The 24,692-nt window shown below is 41.0% G+C and overlaps 1 pseudogene; it reads right to left on the bottom strand.

Annotated features, from left to right (window-relative positions):
* The window catches only part of LOC134227599 (uncharacterized), a 51,544-nt pseudogene extending 28,080 nt beyond the window's left edge, over positions 1 to 23,464 (bottom strand).
* Between the last annotated feature and the right edge of the window lie 1,228 nt (positions 23,465 to 24,692).

Here is a 24,692-nt window from a genome sequence, read left to right as displayed (position 1 = left end):
CGTTGTTTGTTTTTCGTCAATTGTTTGAAATTTCTGAGGGTTACGAGCGCGCAGGGAAAATTGATGAACTTTTCAGAATGACGCAACAACGTCCGACTCGCACTCGCAAGCGGAACCAACAGCGAAGATGCTGCACCTAATTGATGAAGAACGGAATCCACCTAATTTGTGGGTGGCGTTTTTTTTTTTTTGATGCGAGCACTACTTAATCTTAGCAGTAATGCACTTCCGTCCTTATCACCAAATGCAATCTCCCAGCTGAGACCTGAAAGTAATTTCCCGGTTATTACGCGACACATCCTTCTTGGTTTGACATACCGTTCCACCATATGGTGAGCCTAAACGATTCCAGTTGCAACGCAGCAGTGTGCTTCTCATCCATTATTTAAGATCCCGCATCAAACCAGTGGCGGCCTAATGAGTGTTTGGTTTGTCGCACGAGCTGAATCTTCCGAGCAATGTAACCGTGCCGAAGAGCAGAAAACGGCAGATGGCACACAGCTGATGGAAGAAGGAGGCACGACCCAGTGTAAGACAATGTCCTCGGAGAATATCGCTCGACACTTTCGTATCTTAGCACCTCTGTGGCTGACGAGTGCCAATGATGTGGAAAGGGATGGAACTTATGAAAGTCGCTCCAATAATTTGTAAAATCTCCCTCAAAAGTTCTGAAAATTCATTCAAGAATTTGGTAATATTTTTGCCAAGAATGTGGAAAAATTCCTTTCAGGAATTTGAGAAAATTCATGCTTGAAATTTGGAACCTGGGATAATTGCTTCCAAAAATTAGGAAAATTGCTTCCAGGAATCTGGGATATTTGCTTTCTGAAATTTCTAAAAAAAAATTCCAGTAATTTTGGAAACTTATTTCTTTAACTTGGAAAAATTCCATCCACGAAGTCGGGAAAATTCCTTCCAGAAATTTGAAATAATGCTAAATACTCCGAGGAATTTAGGAAAATTCATTTTAGGAATTTTGGGAAAATTCCTTAAAAAAAGGGAACATTCCTTCCAGAAATTTGAAAAACTTCCTCCGAGGAATTTGAAAAAATTCCTTCCATAAATTTGAGAAAACTCCCTAGCAGTACAATCCAGACTAATTTGGTTGTAGCAGCTCAAATGTAACTAAATTCGGTTGTATAGGGGTTAGATTAATTTTTATGCAACATGGAGTTTGGGAAAATTCGTCCCAAGAATTTGAGAACATTCTTCTCAAGATTTTTGGAAAATTGTGAATTCTGGAAAATTCCTTCCAGGAATTCGGGAAAACTACCAGGAATGCGAGAAAATTCCTTCCGGGATTTGGAAAAATTGCTTCCAGAAATTTGGGAAAATTTCTTCCAGGAATTTGAGAAAACTCCTTCCAGGAATTTGGAAAAAATCCTTCCAGGAATTTAGAAAAAATCCTTCCAGGAATTTGGGAAAAATCCTTCCAGGAATTTGGAAAAAAAAACCTTCCAGGAATTTGGAAAAAGTCCTTCCAGGAATTTGGAAAAATTTCTTCCAGGAATTTGGGAAAATGCATTCCAGGATGCTGGTAAAATTTCTTCCAGGAATTTGGAAAAAAATATTTTCATGAATTCGGAAAAATTCCTTCCAGGAATTTGGGAAAATTCCTTCCAGGAATTTGGGAAAATTCCTTCCAGGAATTTGGGAAAATTCCTTCCAGGAATTTGGGAAAACTCCTTCCAGGAATTTGGGAAAATTTCTTCCAGGAATTTGGGAAAATTCCTTCCAGGAATTTGGGAAAATTCATTCCAGGAATTTGGGAAAATTCCTTCCAGAAATCTGAGAAAATTCCTTCCAGGAATTTGGGAAAATTCCTTCCAGGAACTTGAGAAAACTCCTTCCAGGAATTTGGGAAAATTCCTTCCAGGAATTTGTAAAAAAAACCCTTCCAGAAATTTGGGAAAATTCCTTCCAGGAATTTGGGAAAATTCCTTCCAGGAATTTGGGAAAATTCCTTCCAGGAATTTGGGAAAATTCCTTCCAGGAATTTGGGAAAATTCCTTCCAGGAATTTGGGAAAATTCCTTCCAGGAATTTGGGAAAATTCCTTCCAGGAATTTGGGAAAATTCCTTCCAGGAATTTGGGAAAATTCCTTCCAGGAATTTGGGAAAATTCCTTCCAGGAATTTGGGAAAATTCCTTCCAGGAATTTGGGAAAATTCCTTCCAGGAATTTGGGAAAATTCCTTCCAGGAATTTGGGAAAATTCCTTCCAGGAATTTGGGAAAATTCCTTCCAGGAATTTGGGAAATTCCTTCCAGGAATTTGGGAAAATTCCTTCCAGGAATTTGGGAAAATTCCTTCCAGGAATTTGGGAAAATTCCTTCCAGGAATTTGGGAAAATTCCTTCCAGGAATTTGGGAAAATTCCTTCCAGGAATTTGGGAAAATTCCTTCCAGGAATTTGGGAAAATTCCTTCCAGGAATTTGGGAAAATTCCTTCCAGGAATTTGGGAAAATTCCTTCCAGGAATTTGGGAAAATTCCTTCCAGGAATTTGGGAAAATTCCTTCCAGGAATTTGGGAAAGTTCCTTCCAGGAATTTGGGAAAATTCCTTCCAGGAATTTGGGAAAATTCCTTTAAGAGATTTGGGAAAATTCCTTCCAGGAATTTGGGAAAATTCGTTCCAGGAATTTGGGAAAATTCCTTCCAGGAATTTGGGAAACTTCCTTCCAAGAATCTGGGAAAATTCCTTCCAGGAATTTGGGAAAATTCCTTCCAGGAATTTGAGAAGATTCCTTCCAGGAATTTGGGAAAATTCCTTCCAGGAATTTGGGAAAATTCCTTCCAGGAATTTGGGAAAATTCCTTTAAGAGATTTGGGAAAATTCCTTCCAGGAATTTGTAAAAATTTCTTCTAGGAATTCGGGAAAATTCCTTCCAGGAATTTGGGAAAATTCCTTCCAGTAATTTGGAAAAACTCCTTCCAGGAATTTGGGAAAATTCCTTCCAGGAATTTGGGAAAATTACTTCCAGGAATTTGAAAAAAAAAACCTTCCAGAAATTTGGGAAAATTCCTTCCAGGAATTTGGGAAAATTCCTTCCAAGAATTTGGGAAAATTCCTTCCAGGACTTTGGGAAAATTCCTTCCAGGAATTTGAAAAAATTCCTTCTAGGAATTTGAAAAAATTCCTTCCAGGAATTTGAAAAAAATCCTTCCAGGAATGTGGGAAAATTCCTTCCAGGAACTTGGGAAAATTCCTTCCAGGAATTTGGGAAAATTCCTTCCAGGAATTTGGGAAAATTCCTTCCAGGAATTTGGGAAAATTCCTTCCAGGAATTTGGGAAAATTCCTTCCAGGAATTTGGGAAAATTCCTTCCAGGAATTTGGGAAAATTCTTTCCAGGAATTTGTAAAAAACTCTTCCAGAAATTTGGGAAAATTCCTTCCAGAAACTTGGGAAAATTCGTTCCAGGAATTTGGGAACATTTCTTCCAGAAATTTGGAGAAAATTCCTTCCAGGAATTTGGGGAAATTTGTTTTTGGATTTTGGGAAAATTCCTTCCAGGGATTTGGAAAAATTCTTTTCAAGAATTTGGGAAAATTCCTTCCAGGAATTTGGGAAAATTCTTTTCAGGAATTTGGGAAACTTTCTTCCAGGAATTTGGGAAAATTCCTTCCAGGAATTTGGGAAAATTCCTTCCAGGAATTTGGGAAAATTCCTTCCAGGAATTTGGGAAAATTCCTTCCAGGAATTTGGGAAAATTCCTTCCAGGAATTTGGGAAACTTCCTTCCAAGAATTTGGGAAAATTCCTTCCAGGAATTTGGGAAAATTCCTCCCAGGAATTTCGGAAAATTCCTTCCAGGAATTTGGGAAAATTCCTTCCAGGAATTTGGGAAAATTCCTTCCAGGAATTTGGGAAAATTCCTTCCAGGAATTTGGGAAAATTCCTTCCAGGAATTTGGGAAAATTCCTTCCAGGAATTTGGGAAAATTCCTTCCAGGAATTTGGGAAAATTCCTTCCAGGAATTTGGGAAAGTTCCTTCCAGGAATTTGGGAAAATTCCTTCCTGGAATTTGGGAAAATTCCTTCCAGGAATTTGGGAAACTTCCTTCCAAGAATTTGGGAAAATTCCTTCTAGGAATTTGGGAAAATTCCTTCCAGGAATTTGTGAAAATTCCTTCCAGGAATTTGGGAAAATCCCTTCCAGGAATTTGGGAAAATTCCTTCCAGGAATTTGGGAAAATTCCTTCCAGGAATTTGGGAAAATTCCTTCCAGGAATTTGGGAAAATTCCTTCCAGGAATTTGGGAAAATTCCTTCCAGGAATTTGGGAAAATTCCTTCCAGGAATTTGGGAAACTTCCTTCCAAGAATTTGGGAAAATTCCTTCCAGGAATTTGGGAAAATTCCTTCCAGGAATTTGAGAAGATTCCTTCCAGGAATTTGGGAAAATTCCTTCCAGGGATTTGGGAAAATTCCTTCCAGGAATTTGGGAAAATTCCTTCAAGAGATTTGAGAAAATTCCTTCCAGGAATTTGTAAAAATTTCTTCTAGAAATTTGGGAAAATTCCTTCCAGGAATTTGGGAAAATTCCTTCCAGGAATTTGGGAAACTTCCTTCCAGGAATTTGAAAAAATGCCTTCCAGGAATTTGAAAAAATTCCTTCCAGGAATTTGGGAAAATTCCTTCCAAGAATTTGGGAAAATTCCTTCCAGGACTTTGGGAAAATTCCTTCCAGGACTTTGGGAAAATTCCTTCCAGGACTTTGGGAAAATTCCTTCCAGGAATTTGGGAAAATTCCTTCCTGGAATTTGGGAAAATTCCTTCCAGGAATTTGGGAAAATTCCTTCCAGGAATTTGGGAAAATTCCTTCCAGGAATTTGGGAAAATTCCTTCCAGGAATTTGGGAAAATTCCTTCCAGGAATTTGGGAAAATTCCTTCCAGGAATTTCGGAAAATTCCTTCCAGGAATTTCGGAAAATTCCTTCCAGGAATTTGGGAAAATTCCTTCCAGGAATTTGTGAAAATTCCTTCCAGGAATTTGGGAAAATTCCTTCCAGGAATTTGGGAAAATTCCTTCCAGAAATCTGAGAAAATTCTTTCCAGGAATTTGGGAAAATTCCTTCCAGGAATTTGGGAAAATTCCTTCCAGGAATTTGGGAAAATTCCTTCCAGGAATTTGGGAAAATTCCTTCCAGGAATTTGGGAAAATTCCTTCCAGGAATTTGGGAAAATTCCTTCCAGGAATTTGGGAAAATTCCTTCCAGGAATTTGGGAAAATTCTTTCCAGGAATTTGGGAAAATTCCTTCCAGGAATTTGGGAAAATTCCCTCCAGGAATTTGGGAAAATTCCCTCCAGGAATTTGGGAAAATTCCCTCCAGGAAGTTGGAGAAATTCCTTCCAGGAGATTGGGAAAATTCCCTCCAGGAATTTGGGAAAATTCCCTCCAGGAATTTGGGAAAATTCCCTCCAGGAATTTGGGAAAATTCCCTCCAGGAATTTGGGAAAATTCCCTCCAGGAATTTGGGAAAATTCCCTCCAGGAATTTGGGAAAATTCCCTCCAGGAATTTAGGAAAATTCCTTCCATGAATTTGGGAAAATTCCTTCCAGAAATTTGGGAAAATTCCTTCCAAAAATTTGAGAAAATTCCTTATATCAAGCTCTATCTGGTAAAAGGGCGAATGTCGCAAGAGAGAGTTCTCCTCATCGACTTCCCCTCTTTTGAACAAAAGTGACAACCGGGGGATTTCTTCGCAGTTTATCACCTCAGAATGCAAATTCGCATTATTTTCTATCTTCTGAGGTGATAAACCACCAAGAAATCCGCTGCTTGTCACTTTTATTCAAGTCGGGGAAGTCGACGAAGAGAATCCTCTCTTGCGACATTCGCCCTTATTCCAGATAGAGCTTGATTTGATTTTGGATAAGCTTCTTCCAGAAATTTGGGAACAAATCTTTCCAGGAATTTTGATAAATTTTGGAAACATTTTTGCAGGGAATTGAGAAAATTCCTTCCAGGAATTTGCAAAATATCCTTCCAGCAGTTTTCAAAAGTTTCTTTTATAATTTTTGAAAAAAATCCATATTGGATATTGAAAAAATATGTTTTTAGGAATTTTGGTAAATTCCTCTCCAGATTTTGAGAAATTTGGACAATTCCTTCCAGTTTTTACAATTAACAGTTCGAGTTTTACTACTACTGCTTATGGTCCTCCTTTCTCAGTAACATGAATCATCTCTCACGCCAGGCTTAGCCGACACGAGTAAAACACCAGATAGATCTGGTCATACGTAAACTCCCTGTGCTGCTTCTGAGCGTTGATATAACAACAAATCGTGATGTTGGCATGAGTGAAGAAATGAACTGCACTGTCTCAGCAATGTCATTACATCAACCCCTTTTTCAAGAAAATCCCCCGGCAGCACTACAATTTAGCAGCACTTCGGGCATCCTTTCTAGTGTAATGGAGTAGATGTTACATTTAGTACAGATCTTAGTGGCATAAACGGGACATCAGCATCTTTATTCATAAGTCTGGCTACAGTAGCTGGCTGATGAATCTGTTCCATCCCCATCCCAGTCAGGGTCGTCTCGGTCGGTACTTCAAAAGTGCCGAGGCACTATCAGCACAAAACACTTGTAAATGAAACGCTCTTACCCACTCGCCCGTGATTGAGTCTCGTTGAGCCATTATGGAGCAGCATGTGATAGTGTCGGAAAGTTTTCCCCGCTTGTTCTTCAGTTGAAACTCACAAAAGTTATCTCTCCATTTCGCCTGACGACTGACACACTGTTGCAAAAAGAGTGCGCGCCGTCAAAAAGCGAATCAGCCATCAGACCGTATCTTTTGTTGCAATCGGCAAAAATTGAAGGCCGCGTGCCAACTCTTGGGGGCAATGCTGGCGACGATACAAAATCGCTTTCAAAAAACGAGAACTAGACAGCGACAGCAGCAGCGCGAAGCGAGCGAAAATATAAAATCTATTGAGAAAATTGGATTCTGTCACACGAACAATGCCGGCTGGAAAAGCGCGCGGGAAAACCAACCATTGCCAACCGAGCGGGGAAGGGAGCGCATTGTCGACAGGAAGAGAATTAATTGGATAAGTTGGAAAGTTTTACTTAGTTTCGGTTTACATGCTGGTAATTGTTGATAGATAGTTGAAAGCGGTCCAGCTGTGAGTGGTTCAGTTGCAGAGCACAATGATTACATCACTGCCCTCAGTGTTTCGACACAATCATGCTGCTTTCTACTGTCCTGGTTTTGTGCTGTTTCTCCAATAGAAACATTAAGTTTGTTTAGCGATCTAGCAACGGGGTTAGAACGGCTTCGGCGAAAATATAAAGAAAGTGTTAAATCAAAAAAAAAACTGTAGTTACACAAGAACAATATGTGCTACATTTTCAAGAGTTGCAATAAAGTTTGGTTATGTATCTGCCAACCATCAAAACTAAAATTTTCTGAATTATATTTCATTTGAGTGACAGTAAAAATAGCTTCCTAATAGATTAAAATACTGAATAGCTAAAGAACTAAGCACACCACAAAATCAATTTAGTCACGATGAATTTATTTATTTGAATTCTTGCTTGAATGAATTTGAAGATTTCCTCTATTCTAAAGAAGTAAAATGTTTGCACTGTCAAAACGTAATGTGAAAGCACGAGAGTTTTATAGATGCTCGTATCACTGTTTTTAAACACAAATATGGTTATCCTGTAGGGGCCGTATTCTTATTACGTTAGCAGGGATCTGAGACGGATGTCCATTCCTTACGAGTCGTTTAGAAAAAAAAATTGTGCAAAAAATCTTATCTAGGAAAAAAACTGAAAAAGCCAAAAATAGTAGTTTGTGCAACTAGTTGCAAAAAGATGATTTTTTCAGCACGAGTTGTACGTTTATCCAACGAGGCTTGCCGAGTTGGATAAATACTACGAGTGCTGAAAAAAACGAGTTTTGCAACGAGTTGCACACGCTATTTTTTGCAATGACGAAAAATGGGCTTTAATATGATAAATCTATACCAAAATTGTACAATCGAGTTTACTCCACATGATCATTCATGTCAATAAATTATGTTGCGGCAGAGAACAATAAGATTCCATCTTATCGTGCCAAATTGCATAGCTTGAAAAGCTATGAAGCGATGGATGCAATTGCCTTTGGAAAATAGTGATGTTGTGTCCAACAACCATTTCATTTATTACGAGACGCTTAGAGTACACTATTTAAACACTCACCCAAACTAATTCAGCTAAATGTAGTCAAGTAACTACTGTCCCAATGTACGTTTTTCATTATAGCACCCAAATGAGTGCTATAATGAATATTATGCAACCCATTTGAGTTGCATAATGGTCATTAAAGCACCCATTCTGTTGGTATGGAAAAGTAGGCCGTTTTATCACTCAAATGACAACTGTAAGCCAGGTATTATGATCAGGAATTGCAAAAAATGCTTTGCGTTATTAGTGCAGAGCCCCTTTGATATATTTGAAATTTGCCTTCTTCCATTTATAGACTACCTACAGCGCCATACCATAGGGTTTCAAACACCTTTCGCAGGTCATGCGTCACTTTTCCCGTTGATTTTCGTATTCGTCGAACTCCTTTGTGGATGACTCGAGTTATTTGATCAAGCACGTGGCTTGAGAATGCAAACATCTGAACCCACATATTATTAATTCAGGATAACTTCATGGCGACGGTTCAGTTTTGCGAAAATCAGTCTCTCAGGAACTTAACTGATTGTGCTGAAGAGATTTCCATTGAAAGTGGAATTTCAAATTATGGGATTATAAGTTATTGTGGGTTTCGTGGCCGTATGGTTAGTGGCGTCAGTCTTCTGGGCGCATTTGCGTGTATGATCGATTCCCGCCCGAGTAAGGAGAAAACTTTTCGCAAAGCGGAAAATTCTCCACTGGTCCAGTGGGTGTTGTGTAAATGTCCTGTCCGCTGTCTAATGCTAGGTGTTAAATTAAAAAAGACAGGAACACCGTCTTCGACCAGAGGTCGTACAGACTGAACACTTAACACCTAGCACGAGACAACGGACGTCACCCAGTGGACCAGTCGAGAATTTTTCGATCACGAAAAGTTTCCTCCTTACCGGGGCGGGAATCGAACCCACATTTCCTAGCATATGCGCCCAGACGATAGACGTCGCTAATTGTAAGTAAGTTTTCAATCGGTGCGACGTTTGGTCGAAAACGGTGATCCTGTTGTTTTTTTTCTATAGGATTTCTTTGATGCAGGACTACGTCTAAATTTTCAGTACCGTGGTACATTTTGCAATTGCGAAAATTGAAAACCGTCACAAAAATATGAAAGATTGTGAACGTTAATATCTCAGCCGTTTCTCGATCAAGAAAAAAGTAATGCTTCTTTATAGTCTTTGAAAAAATGATTTTCAATTATATTTATTATCGATAGTTGTTAAAAACTTTGCAAATAGGTAAACCAAGCAACCCCGTTTGTGCATCTCAAGCATAAACATCAAAATTGAGCAACTTGTGGGTTTGCCTTCAATCCTCAATGTGAACTAGATTTAGTAGAAAGCGTGTAACGGCCATTCGGTCCGTTACAGTTTTGTAAATATTTTGTATAATTTAATAATTTAAATATAGAAAGTAGTTTAATTAATAGTTTTTGTAAATAGTTTCACAAATTTATCAAATATTAGCAGTCCAATACCATTGGCGTAAATAAGGGGGGGCCGGGGGGGGGGGGCTGGCCCCCTCCAGACCTACTTGTGGCCCCCCCCAGAAAATTTTGAAAAGTAATTCCAACTTAGTCAGTTTTTATTTCATTTACATATTTCCTACATATTTCTTAATTTTGATTATAAATTCTATAAACATATTTTTTGATGCGTTATCACATCTATGACCATTTGTTCAGCAAAGCATCGAAATATTTAAGTTGGACCCCCGGGAACATTTTCTCGATTTTTAAGCTAAAATCAATGCCGCTTCTAATTCAGTTGCTAGCTTAAAATAATAAATTTGCTCTGCATTTGTTTGACTAGTACCCTGGTCGCAGAAAAATAAAAACATAATTGTATTAAGATATAAATATTTCTGTTCTATCAAACTACCATCCGCTTAAAAAAAGACGGAAGCAGCTACATCAAAATGAGCACATGTACACAAATCCGGTCAATGAAATTTCGAACGACCATTCTTTCGAAAATCTTCGAGTTAATCGCAAGGTATGCCGCAAAACAGTTGATCAAATTCCTATGGAGCTTTTTGCTCTCGCTATATAATTCTGGCACAGAAAGATATAAAATTATAAAACTTAAGAATCTTTGTTACAATGACAGAAAAATCAACAACGCATTCCATTGAAAGTATTAGGACAAAACTTAGGCAACCTTCGCACTCACAACAGAGATTGCATTAAAGAAATATTTTTATAATCCTCAAAAGATCTTGTTCCATTTAATTTTTTGGTGATTTCATAAGGATCATCGGAAAACTCTTTTGTGCCTGCTTTAGTTAGAATTTGCTTTTTAGGATAAAAAATAAATTAGATTTAGAAACCAGTTCGTATCAGAAAACATTTCTTTTGCAGCACAATTCAGATCGATTTGGTTGCTTCTCAAGTCTCTTTGATTTTTGCAGAGAAATCTCTCACCTATTCAGAAAACCATAATAAAGCCTCTTCTTAACGTCAGTAACTACAAAAACCCTATGTTATTCTGGAATTTGATTTATGACTCATAATTTTATGACTCATGGAATTTATGACTCATAAAAACACTTTAGGATTCAAATTTGTGTTCATTGTTACTTAACTATTTCAGCACATAGCATACATTTTGGAATTGCATGAATACTTACATTGATTATGACAAAATTTCGTGGAATTTATTCCACATCTAAAGAGTTACAAAAATTTCAAGTTTGAAAAAAATCGAGATCTTTATGCATTAAGTAATCATGGAAATGCTTGAAAACTTTCAGAAATATACTCATATCGAATTTCATTTATAGATAATTCGAAGAAGATTCTTGAATCTTAGATTACACACTTATCCACATTTAGTAACATGGAGAAGACAAGTTGACACATACACAGCGTTTTGAAGCAATCACAGCATCATTGGAAATCAATTGTATTATTCGCGATTTTTTTTATGTTAGTTCTAGGACGAATGAGCGATTAACTTAGTCAAACAATTTCTATTGCAATCCATGCGCACAGTGCTTTAAATCGCCTTTGAAAATTACATCCCACCAGCTGGTGCCATGGCCCCCCCTAGACCGAGACTCTAGTTACGCCTATGTCTAATACACCGCATTTCAAAAGCGCTTTTAACGTTGAAATTCTCTCACGCTCTCAGAATGATTAGTAAGCTCTAGATCAACGTGCAGACCATGTGGCGAGCGCATGTGACCACGTCACCGATTCGGGTGATGACCAACAATACTTTTTAATGATTTCGGGAAAGATCGGCAGGCAAAATGGTTTGCAATCCGAATGGATTAATTGCTTCCTGCACTTCGATCGTTAGGAGAGAGAGAGAAATGCGTTCTAGGGACTTCGTGAGGTCAAAAACCGAAGGCTAAGAATAAGGACAACCTTACATTTAATTTGAGGATTCTTAACTGTGACTCGTTCACTTTGATCTGGATTGTGGAAGAGGCAGGAGTAGTCCATTTTAGTTCGCGTCGTGAGGTGATTTTCCAGCTAAACGGTCAGTCGATCAAATTATTGTGCGATCAAACAAGCGTGCTAGCAGTAGGAAGTGTGCGAGTGTGGAACAAATATCAGATTTGTGGCAAGTGTGCGAAAGCCCGTTACCTCACCAGTATCAGCCAGCGACAACTCCTGACCCCACTCTGCAGCGTCAAAGTTTCCCGGCGGTCCACTTTGCCGGAAGGGGCCGCGACCGTCAATTTCGCGCCCAGGCAGGGCGAAGGCAGCAAGCAAGTCAGCAGCAACAGCAAACGTTTTCCCGCTGTCGGTGACGACCGAGAGCGCAGCAGCAGCAGCAAAGCAAAGTCCACATCTCGTTGGCGAGGCGCCGTCGGCGCATGAAGTAATTCCGTAGCGTAGTAGAAGGAAGAGCGCGCACCGCGACCGCCGTGTAAGAGACCGGCATCGTGTTAGATGAGCCGTAGGTAAGCATCACCTTCTCCACCATCCTGTAAGCACATGGCAAGCGTCGCCATCTCCGTCCGTGGAGCACGTGCGTAGGCGTCGACCGCTCACTAGGCCGCCTGCGGCACCGCACCGTTCTTCGACCAGTCAACAGCATCGTCCAGCAAGCGACCGATAGCAGCGTCCCCGTCGTGGAGAACAACGCCGACAAAAGTGATGGTCCGTAAGTAAACGCATGCATGCAAATTGGAATCGCCCAAGCGCGCTTGGTGAAGAATATTTTTTGGATTTGCCTGCTCCCAGTTTCTATTGGTGATGCACGGCCCGTGAGAGGCTACTTTTTGATTAGCCGATCCGACAGAAAGTGAATGCCCACACCGCACAAAAGCACGTGATAGGAGGTTAGTAGATTGCGATAGAACCGAAGCGAATAGAAGTGAACAGAAGAAGTGATGAAGAGAGAGAGAGAGTTTTTGAATCATAGTACGACAGAATAAAGAGCAATGAATTAAACTGCGAATATGTATATTGTTTGATGAGTTTGAATAAATAGCAATAGGGTACCACAGACAATCCGACTTATTTAGTTCGCAGGAACGAGAAGAGGTAATGTAGAGGAGGTTTCCATGTCACCCGGTTTCGTTATTTTGTAGCATTTTCTTTTTGATTGTTTTACTGGGGAGGTTGGCCCTGAATCCAACCAACGGACACTCTCTATTTTTTCAGATCTGATCGGGGTGAGCTGTTTATAGCCAACCGATGATGATAACGACTGTAAGCGGATATTCTGCCTTCAACTAGATTGTCTTTGCTCTTTTAAATGATCGAGCGTGTTTTGAAGGGGGAGTAATTTTTATTTGGAATACCTGTAGCCTGTCGATCTTCGCGCTTTCCTTCCATTATTGGAAGATAATAACCCTTTCCCCTGAAAGGTCTTAGGCCAGGCACCCCTAAAACAGGTGGATGGTCTCCATTAGGAGTGGCGCTTAAACCATCCGCTAATCCTTTCGGAAGGCGCGGCCGGGTCGTACGGTTATAAGCGGACACAGCAGAGCAGCAACGAAGGCGCTGGTAACGGTCGTTACGGAGGTCGTCGGGGTGGTTCGATGGAGTCTTCTGCAGTTTGTTTTGTTTTCATTGTTGATAATTTTCACCAGATAGCTGTGAAGATTGTAGCGTGGCGGATGTTTTTGAGACAAACTGGTTCCGTCTGATGACGTTGGTAACTTCTTTTCTGTTCACCTCCTCCAGAAGGCGGCATTTTGTCTCTGTTCGCAGATGACACCACCATCGTCTACAACGGTAGAGTGATCAGAGCACTAGTGGCAAAACTCCAACGAGGCCTGGATGCCCCGACAGAGTACAACATCTCTATCAACGCGGCGAAGACCCAGGTAATCTTTTTCCCTCACTCTAAATCCCCTAAACATGTTCGACGTCAGGACATATCGTGGTGCTAACATCGACTCTGACCACTACCTGGTGATGGTTAAACTGCGCCCAAAACTATCCGTCATCAACAATGTTCGGTACCGACGACCGCCGCGGTACGACTTAGAGCGACTGAAGCAACCTGATGTCGCCACTGCATACGCGCAGCATCTCGAGGCAGCGTTGCCGGAAGAGGGTGAGCTCGATGGGGCCCCTCTTGAGGACTGCTGGAATACAGTTAAAGCAGCCATTAACGACGCAGCGGAGAACAACGTCGGGTATATGGGACGAAGTCGACGGAACGATTGGTTCGACGAAGAGTGCAGACAGATTCTGGAGGAGAAGGACGCAGCGCGGGCGGTCGCGCTGCAGCAAGGTACCCGGCAGAACGTGGAACGTTATAGACGGAAGCGGAGACAACAGACCCGCCTTTTTCAGGAGAAGAAACGCCGCCTGGAAGAAGCGGAGTGCGAGTAGATGGAACAGCTGTGCCGTTCTCAAGAAACACGCAAGTTCTACCAGAAGCTCAACGCATCCCGCAAAGGCTTCGTGCCGCGAGCCGAAATGTGCCGGGATAAGGATGGGAGCATCTTGACGGACGAACGTGTGGTGATCGAAAGGTGGAAGCAGCACTACGAGGAACATTTGAATGGCGCTGAGAGTACAGGCAGTGAAAGTCAAGGCAGCGGAGGAGATGACTACGTCAGTTCAGCGGACGATGGAAGCCAACCAGCCCCACCTTGAGGGAAGTTAAGGATGCCATCCAACATCTAAAGACCAATAAAGCAGCTGGTAAGGATGGTATCGGAGCTGAGCTCATCAAGATGGGCCCGGAAAAGCTAGCCACTTGCCTGCACAAATTGATAGTCAGAATCTGGGAAACTGAACAGCTACCGGAGGAGTGGAAGGAAGGGTTATATGCCCCATCTACAAGAAAGGTGACAAGCTGGAGTGTGAGAATTTTCGAGCGATCACCATCCTTAATGCCGCCTACAAAGTGATGTCCCAGATCATCTTCCGTCGTCTGTCACCATTAGTGAATGAGTTCGTGGGAAGTTATCAAGCCGGCTTCGTTGACGGCCTTCGACAACGGACCAGATCTTTACTGTACGGCAAATCCTTCAAAAATGCCGTGAATACCAGGTCCCAACGCATCATCTGTTCGTTGATTTCAAGGCGGCATACGACAGTATAGACCGCGTAGAGCTATGGAAAATTATGGACGAGAACAGCTTCCCTGGAAAGCTTACCAGACTGATCAAAGCAACGGTGGATGGTGTGCAAAACTGTGTGAAGATTTCGGGCGAACACTCCAGTTCGTTCGAATTGCGCCGGGGACTAAGACAAGGTGATGGACTTTCGTGCCTGTTGTTCAACATTGCGCTAGAAGGTGTCATGCGGAGAGCCGGGTGTAACAGCCGAGGTACGATTTTCAACAGATCCAGTCAATTTATTTGTTTCGCGGATGACATAGACAGTGTTGGCCGAACATTTGCAAAGGTGGCAGAACTGTACACTCGCCTGAAACGTGAAGCAACAAAAGTTGGACTGATGGTGAATGCCTCAAAGACAAAGTACATGCTTGTGGGCGGAACAGAGCGCGACAGGGCCCGCCTGGGAAGCAGTGTTACGATAGACGGGGATACCTTCGAGGTTGTCGAGGAATTCGTCTACCTCGGATCCTTGCTAACGGCTGATAACAATGTCAGTCGTGAAATCCGAAGGCGCATCATCTGTGGAAGTCGGGCCTACTACGGGCTCCAGAAGAAACTGCGGTCAAAAAAGATTCGCCACCGCACCAAATGTGTCATGTACAAGACGCTAATAAGACCGGTTGTCCTCTACGGACATGAAACATGGACAATGCTCGAGGAGGACTTGCAAGCACTCGGAGTATTCGAGAGACGGGTGCTTAGGACCATCTTTGGCGGTGTGCAAGAAGACGGTGTGTGGCGGCGAAAAATGAACCATGAGCTCGCCCAGCTCTTCGGCGAACCCAGTATCCAGAAGGTAGCTAAAGCCGGACGGGTACGATGGGCAGGGCATGTTGCAAGAATGCCGGACAGCAACCCTGCAAAGATGGTGTTCGCTTCCGATCCGGCAGGTACGAGACGACGTGGAGCGCAGCGAGCGAGATGGGCAGACCAGGTGCAGAACGACTTGGCGAGCGTGGGGCGTATTCGAGGATGGAGAGATGCGGCCTCGAATCGTGTATTGTGGCGTCAAATTGTTGATTCAGTGTTATCTGTTTAGATGTAGACTAAATAAATGAATGAATGTTCCGCTTGGGGACTGTAAAATCATGCTCAATGGTACGACTGTGGAATGGGCCAATGAGGCCGACTATCTTGGCTTGACCTCGAAAGCAAGCTTATTTTCAGGCAACAGGTTGACAAAACGGTGACAAAGTGTAACGTCTTGTTGAAACTACTGTACCCTTTAATCAATCGTCGGTCGTCATTGTCCCTGAAAAATAAGCTTGCTGTCTACAAGCAAATCATCCTCCCTGTGATCGAATACGGCCTCAAACTTCAACGGGTCCAAAACAAATTCCTGAGGATGATCCTCAACACCCCTCTCAGGACAAGAACATCCGAGGTCCAGCGTCTGGCCGGGATAAAAACCTTACATGAACGTTTTGGTGAATGTAAAGAAAAGTTTAGGGTCCGTTGCTTGCACTCGGATCAGGATGCTATTAGGGCGCTAGTTCCAATTTAGATTTTCAAATTCTTTTGTATATATTAGTGTATATAGTAATTAGGTTATCAAATTTTCAAGTTGACTAATGTCTCCTAAAGGCAAACATGATAAATTAGACAAACCATAAAAAAATTCCTTTACAAATAACTAAAACAAAATCATTCATAAAGCTGAAGGGCCAAAAAGGCCAAACACCAAAAATGAAAATAAATTGAATTTAAGATAAAAAAAATAATAATAAATAGTTGGAAATCTGTATTTTACAATGAAGCGTTGACTCTTGCTTTATCGAATGGTCCAAAAAATTATTATTATCTTCCAATAATGGAAGCAAAGCGCGAAGATCGACAGGCTACAGGTATTCCAAATAAAAATTACTCCCCCTTCAAAACACGCTCGATCATTAAAAAGAGCAAAGACAATCTAATTGAAGGCAGAATATCCGCTTACAGTCGTTATCATCATCGGTTGGCTATAAACAGCTCACCCCGATCAGATATGAAAAAATAGAGAGTGTCCGTTGGTTGGATTCAGGGCCAACCTCCCCAGTAAAACAATCAAAAAGAAAATGCTACAAAATAACGAAACCGGGTGACATGGAAACCTCCTCTACATTACCTCTTCTCGTTCCTGCGAACTAAACAAGTCGGATTGTCTGTGGTACCCTATTGCTATTTATTCAAACTCATCAAACAATATACATATTCGCAGTTTAATTCATTGCTCTTTATTCTATCGTAGACTATCCATTCAAAAACTCTCTCTCTCTATCTTCACTTCTTCTGTTCACTTCTATTCGCTTCGGTTCTATCGCAATCTACTAACCTCCTATCACGTGCTTTTGTGCGGTGTGGGCATTCACTTTCTGTCGGATCGGCTAATCAAAAAGTAGCCTCTCACGGGCCGTGCATCACCAATAGAACTGGGAGCCGGCAAATCCAAAAAGATATTCTTCACCAAGCGCGCTTGGGCGATTCCAATTTGCATGCATGCGTTTACTTACGGACCATCACTTTTGTCGGCGTTGTTCTCCACGACGGGGACGCTGCTATCGGTCGCTTGCTGGACGATGCTGTTGACTGGTCGAAGAACGGTGCGGTGCCGCAGGCGGCCTAGTGAGCGGACGACGCCTACGCACGTGCTCCACGGACGGAGATGGCGACGCTTGCCATGTGCTTACGGGATGGTGGAGAAGGTGACGCTTACCTACGGCTCATCTAACACGATGCCGGTCTCTTACACCGCGGTCGCGGTGCGCGCTCTTCCTTCTACTACGCTACGGAATTACTTCATGCGCCGACGGCGCCTCGCCAACGAGATGTGGACTTTGCTTTGCTGCTGCTGCTGCGCTCTCGGTCGTCACCGACAGCGGGAAAACGGTTGCTGTTGCTGACTTACTTTGCGCCCTGCCTGGGCGCGAAATTGACGGTCGTGGCCCTTCCGGCAAAGTGGACCGCCGGGAAACTTTGACGCTGCAGAGTGGGGTCAGGAGTTGTCGCTGGCTGATACTGGTGAGGTAACGGGCTTTCGCACACTTGCCACAAATCTGATATTTGTTCCACACTCGCACACTTCCTACTGCTAGCACGCTTGTTTGATCGCACAATAATTTGATCGACTGACCGTTTAGCTGGAAAATCACCTCACGACGCGAACTAAAATGGACTACTCCTGCCTCTTCCACAATCCAGATCAAAGTGCTCGAGTCATAGTCAAGAATCCTCAGATCAAATGCAAGATTGTCTTAATTCTTGGCCTTCGGTTTTGACCTCACGAAGTCCCTAGATCGCATTTCCCCCTCCTAACGATCGAAGTGCAGGAAGCAATTGATCCATTCGGATTGCAGCCCATTTTGCCTGCCGATCTCTCCCGAAAATTATCAAAGGGTATTGTTGGGATTTTCCCCAGGTGGATGGTCGCCTCTACCGTTGTAGACGATGGTGGTGTCATCTGCGAACAGAGACAAAATGCCGCCTTCTGGAGGAGGTGAACAGAAAAGAAGTTACCAACGTCATCAGACGGAACCAGTTTGTTTTGTTTTCATTGTTGATAATTTTCACCAGATAGCTGTGAAGATTGTAGCGTGGCGGATGTTTTTGAGACAAACTGGTTCCGTCTGATGACGTTGGTAACTTGAGTCAGTGTAGGTGTAGGGTTGACCGACCGCGTCGGTAACCAAACTGTTGCTCGAGCAAGATGTTGAGATTTTCGGCAGATTCATGTAACCGGTGATGAATAGCTTTTTCGATTATCTTGGATAACCCTGAGAGAAGGCTGACAGGTCGATAACTTTTGGGGGATGAAGGATCCTTCCTAGGCTTCCGGATGGGGATGACTTTCGCTGACTTCCAGGACGAAGATGGGAAGTAGCTGAGCCGGAGACAATGATTAAAGATCAGCGAGAGGTGCTCAAAGAACGGAGCACTCATGTGTTTGAGCTCGAGATTCTGGATGTTGTCGAAGCCTGGGGCCTTCATATTCTTCGATGAATGGATATAGGCCATCAATTCGCCAGCTGAGATCTCCAACTCTTCCAAGAAATCATTGGGAATCAAATGGATGATGTTAGCATGCTCGTTGACGGCTGCTTCGTGTGGACTGACGATGTTTTGCCCAAGATTGTGTGACCTAACGAAGTGACGACCTATTTCAGCGACCTTCTCTGCAGGAGTTTTCAAGCCTTATGGCCAACGCTTAGGTTGGCCATAAGGAGGAGTTCAGACTGACTATTGAAAAGTTAAGCGCCGTTGATGAGCTAAAACGGCCTCCGACTAATTGATTTCGTCGCCTCCAAGAATATGAACCTACTTCCAATAAAGCCTTCCGTATTGGTTCACTTGGAGATCACCACTGCAGACAGAACTACAATATGACGGATTGCACTTCTCCGACATTACCGACGTCAGGGCATATCGTGGCGCTAACATTGACTCTGACCACTAACAGGTAAAGGTAAAACTGACAGGGGTACCGTTTGAGCTAAATCGTTACAAATTTGGCACTCTATCCAGTGAATCTAATTGTTTGTTTCAAATTATGAGTACGACATGTTTTACTACATTCAAATAATGAAAACTATTCTGTTTGGTAATGATTTAATGTAAACTATAACTGAAATTCCATGTTGATGAAATATTTTTGGTATGCAGTATTCAAGCTTTTAAAACGGAAATCAGCACAACCAATCTGCATGATCCTTTAGCATCACAAAATTAGTCTGCTCAAACATTGTGTGCTGGTTGATAATTTGTAATTTGTCTCAAAATTCGATTTTTTTATATTTTAAAAAATGAATCATGGTGGGTTAAATATGACACATTCTGGTGTGGGTAATATGGACCATATGAACTACGTACTTTTTATCACCGAAATTTTATTTCCAAAAGTTAGTATTCAACCGTCTAAGACGAGATAAGAACTCTCCATTTAATTCCACCAATTATTTGAGCGTGGTCGCAATCTAGAATGGAGAGATGTGGCCTCGAACCGTGCGTCAAATGGTTGTTTCAGTGTTATCTGTTTAGATGTAAGCCAAATAAATGAAATAAAATCCTTCCAACTTCCTTCCTCTTATCACCGTACAAAATGCAAACGTATTTATTTGAAAAAAAAAGGGCGATAACTACTTCTTTTGCCTTATACCGGGCAGACGCATCTATTTAAATTATGCATTATCTTCCCTTTTGCCTTTTGCTAGATGATTCGTTCACAGAAGGGACTCCTTTCTTTATTCGAACCAGTAATGGGCATGTAAAAAAAAATGTCATGGGGTTGCTGTCACTTATTTGCTGATAACTTTTTTCAAATATTATTAATTATCCGGATTGTTTGATTAGCATGTAATGCTTGAAGGATCCTAGAACTTTGTCCAACGAATCATTATCCCAAACACAAATTGTGAGGCATGAGATCGAAATTAACAAAATGTCACAAAATGTCATGAGTCATGTGTCATGGACACTAATATGGACGATGTGGGTTTCGTGGCCATGCAGATAGCACGTGCTTTGGAGTGTAGGTTCGATTCCTGCCCCGGTGAGGAAATATTCTCCATTGGTGAGTGTCATGTATCATGTCCGTTGTATCATACTAGGTGTTAAGTGTTCAGTCTGTACGACCTCTGGTCGAAGACGGTGTTTCTGTCTTTTTTTTTAATTCGGCTCTCACGCCACCTATTCAGATTTAGAGGAATGACCTATTAGAAAAAGTTTTAGTATCCTTAAAGGGCTAGATGTTTGTACAAAAACACACCTGTAAATAACTCGGGAAAAAATGTATTAACAGTTCCATAGTTCCATGACATCAAAATTACATTACCCGTCAATGATTCAAGCACACGTGTCCATTTATCGTAGGCATTATCTCTTCACTTCGTTTTATACCGGCCAAATGCGCACATTCAAAGAAAGCTTTGCCTTATACTGTAACATTATACAGGTCTTACAGACCACTTTTTACGCTCCCTCCTTTTACGCTCCCTTATTTTACGCTCCAAATTCTAAATAAAGCTCACTATTTTTACGCCCTACAGAAGCGTAAAAAAAGTCTTAAGCAGTTGTATGAGGCAAATTTGGATTAGTTTCGGAGGTTGTTTCGAAGTGGTATTACTTGTTGTCATGGCTCGTAGGCAGTCTACGAACTCTATAGGGTCAAGGTCTTCGGAGCAATCTCCGTAATGGAGGCAATTATTGAAGAATAAACAAATTGTGTGACCTCTTCTTAGTACATGTTTGCATTCCAAGTAGTTCTTGTTGTTGTCATTGGTTCAGGTAGTCAACGAATAAACAAGTTACGTGACCCCTTCTTGTTATATGTACAAGTAGTTACTGTTGTTGTCGTGGGCTCCAGGTAGTATACGAACTCCATGGAGTCAAGGTCTGTGGATCAATCTCAGTAATGGATGCAGTTATCGAGGAATAAACAAGTTGCGTGACCCTTCTTAGTATATCTTTGTATTCCAAGTAGTTATTGTAGTTGTCGTGGCTTTCAAGTAGTCTACGAACTCCATAGGTTTAAGGTCTGTGGATTAACCTCCGTAAAGGAGGCTGTTACTGAAGAGTAAACAAGTTTGTAACCTCTTCTTGGTATATGTTTGTATTTCATGTAGTTCTTGTTGTTGTCGGACGTATTCTATTATATGTACCACAAAGGGCATGTACCAGTTTTGAATCAAGCCAAAAGATCTCTGGTTACGCATGTAGATCTTAAGGGTTTTCCAGGGTTTTCTTGGATGACCATGAACATATGCAATGAAAGCGCTCTATTATATGTATCACAAAACACAGTTTCAAGCTCCAGGAGGATCTCGGAAAACTTCAAATACTTGAAAATGATGATGAACGTTTTACTGTGCGTCATCAAGGATCTGCACTACTTATGACTTCTTGATTTCTTGGCGTACGAAGGACATCTTAAGGCCTCAGCACTCAAACAATTGGACGACCATGATGAAGAAAACAATTTGGACGACCCTAATACCGAAATTAGTAAAATACACATACCTAAAAGATGGCAAACTTGTTTTACGCTCCAAATTCCCTCTTTTTACGCCCTAAATTCGAAACAACGCTCCCTCCTTTTACGCTCTGATTCCATTTACGCTCCCCCGTTTTGGGCGCAAAAGGAGGTTTTGCAGTACTACAATCAGGGTTGCCACATCAAAATCTGCATTTTTTCTTCAGGAAATCTTCATATCTGTGTTTCAAGTAAAAAAATCTGTATCCATCTAAACCAAATCAAAATGATTTTGAACAAACTTTGTTTTGAAAAAGATGTAAATTTGATAATTTGTGAATGAAATCTGTCCTGTCCGTCTTTATCTATTGTAGCCACATTAGTGGACCAACTATAAATATTGCTCAGTCATACTAAACCCAATAAACAGAACTACTGTTTAATTGTTTTTGGATGTGTAAAAAAGGCTAGATCTGATTCTCTTTTATTATTGCTTGAGCTTATCCTAAGACCCGTGTATTCAAATATAGTCTAAACATCGCACGGAGCATAATATGGTTTCAAAATCGTTGATTTGCATTAACTGTTAATAAAAAGTAAAACCGAGCGGAGCCAGCATGTTTTGTTGTTTCAAATTGAGATTTTGCTAATATGAAAATGGTCTGTAATAAGGACTGTATCGAAAATAAGTTATCCACAATGTTTTTCTTTCAAATTATATAAAAATGATATTTTATTCAAAAAAGCGATGATTTCTTTATTGTACGAGATTGAACTTGAACACTTTGGAGCTTGAATACAAATAATATTATTCCTTCACGAATTTTCGAATTTTGGATCGCACACCTTTCATCAAGTTCCGGACAAGTGATACATCACATTTTTTGGACGCTTGGGTCCAATTTTTTTGAACTCCTGCATATTCCCAGCGGCTTTACCAGTCTTTTTGAAGACCCTCTTCACAATTGCCAAGTAACGTTCGATTGGCCGAAGCTGAGTACAATTTGGTGTACTGATGTTTTTCTCAACGAAATCTATTCCTTTTTCCGTGAGCCAATTGAGGGTTGTATATTGCGCCGACGCTAAATCCAGCCAAAATAGTGGGGGGGGGGGGGGTATTGTGCTTTTTGTTCAAAGGCAGTAACCTCTTCTGCAGACACTCGGATCGATAAATTCCCGCATTAATAGTTCCGGTGGTGTAAAATATGGTAGAATTTAAACCGCAGGAACATATTGCTTGCCATACCAGCACTTTTTTGCCAAATTTCTGCACTTTAAACGACCTGCCCGCATCACTTACATCCTCTTCTTTGGCAGCAGTATAATATTGTGGACCTGGAAGAGTTTTTGAGTCCTCTTTCACGTACGTCTCGTCGTCCATCAAAATGCATGCATCCGGTCGCTGCAGAATTCGCGAATACAATTTCCGGGCCCTTGTTGCTGCACGCTGCTTCTGTTCTGCGCTTTGTTTGGCGATCTTCTGTTTTTTATAGGTCTTCAGATTATTTCTTTGTTTGATACGTTGGATCATTCCGACGCTCGTTCCTGCTTTTTTAGCCAAATCACGAATAGACATTGACTTATTCCTTCTTATCAGCGAAACCACTTTCTGATCCAATTTCGGGTTGGAAGATCCGGGTTTTCTGCCTCTTCCTGGCAGGTCATCCAAAGTGTAGTGTTCCCCGTACTTGTCAATGATGGCTTTTACACTCGCGTGATGAATTCCAAATCGTTTCGCCAATTTTCGCATGGTTACACCCTTTTCACTCAGCCATGTGTCCAAAACTTTTTTCTTCACTTCCTTTTCAATGCGCGACATTTTGGAATCGATAAATTTAAACCAAAAACAATTAAACGAACGAAAAATGACAGTCAAATGAACAACATGAGGTGATAAATTTGTTGAAAGCATCACAAATACATGCATACAACGCAAATGTATGTGGATAACTTATTTCCGATACACTCCTTAAAATCATATGAATAATTTTATATGTTTCAAATCTTATTGAAAACATGTGTTTACTAATAGAAAACTATTTATACCATTTTTATTATAACTTTCAGTACTGTACTCCTTAGGAAATCTGTAAAATCTGTAATTTTGCTAAAAATCTGTATATCTGTATATACAGATTCTTGGTCACCGCTCTATCCCAAAAATCTATAAAATAAGAATAATCTGTATATGTGGCAACCCTGACTACAATCCAAAGGAATTTGAACTTCAGGATTGAAAAACACTAGCACCATGTAATTAAGTAGAATTCAATATATTTTTCAAAGTTTATTTCTAACTGCATTCCGCCAAATGGCATTTCGCGTATGGACTTTCGATGGAAAAGTACATTCAGCGAAATGTCTTTCCAAGAAATGATACACTCCGCAAGACGTTGTTCCGCGAAATGTTGTACAGCGAAATGGTATCCCGAGCAGCACACATGTTCCACAAAGGTCACAGTAACTTTTATATGACCAGATTCAGTCACAATTAAGTTATTGCAACCAGATTCGGTTGACTTGTGCTGCTTGGGATACAACCAATCTTAAGGAATCCCAAGGAAAACTCTCCGAAATTTCCTCGAGATATCCTCCAGTAATTTACGGGTAATTTTACTGAATTTTTACAGATTTTTTTTTCTCACTATTGCAGGGAAATGTTACGAACTTTTTTGAAATTCTTCTAAAATTTCTTTGAGAAATTCGTTTGTATTTCCTCGCTATGATCGCTATATCCTCGTTTTGGATTTTTTTAATTTTTCATGGCATTTTTTTTTTTAGATTAGGATCTAGCAGTCTTTTGTATATGCTAATATTTTATATAGAACTGTAAAACAATAAAAGAAATAAATTAAATTTATATCGTAAAACGCGACTCGAATACAACTTTTTACGGCAACAGCAATTCTAAAGATCCTATCCTGACGAAATTTTCCTCAAAAATGTGTTAAAACACGAAATCAGTATTCAGCTAATTTATTGTTTTCAAATGCAGAACATCTGTTACTTTACCTACATCGTTTGCTTGGCACATCATAACACATTCT

Source organism: Armigeres subalbatus, chromosome 3 (assembly GCF_024139115.2).
Source record: "Armigeres subalbatus isolate Guangzhou_Male chromosome 3, GZ_Asu_2, whole genome shotgun sequence".
In the NCBI taxonomy this organism is placed as follows: domain Eukaryota; kingdom Metazoa; phylum Arthropoda; class Insecta; order Diptera; family Culicidae; genus Armigeres; species Armigeres subalbatus.
The sequence above is the reverse complement of the archived record's forward strand: the minus strand, read 5'-3'. Positions and strand labels throughout refer to the sequence as shown.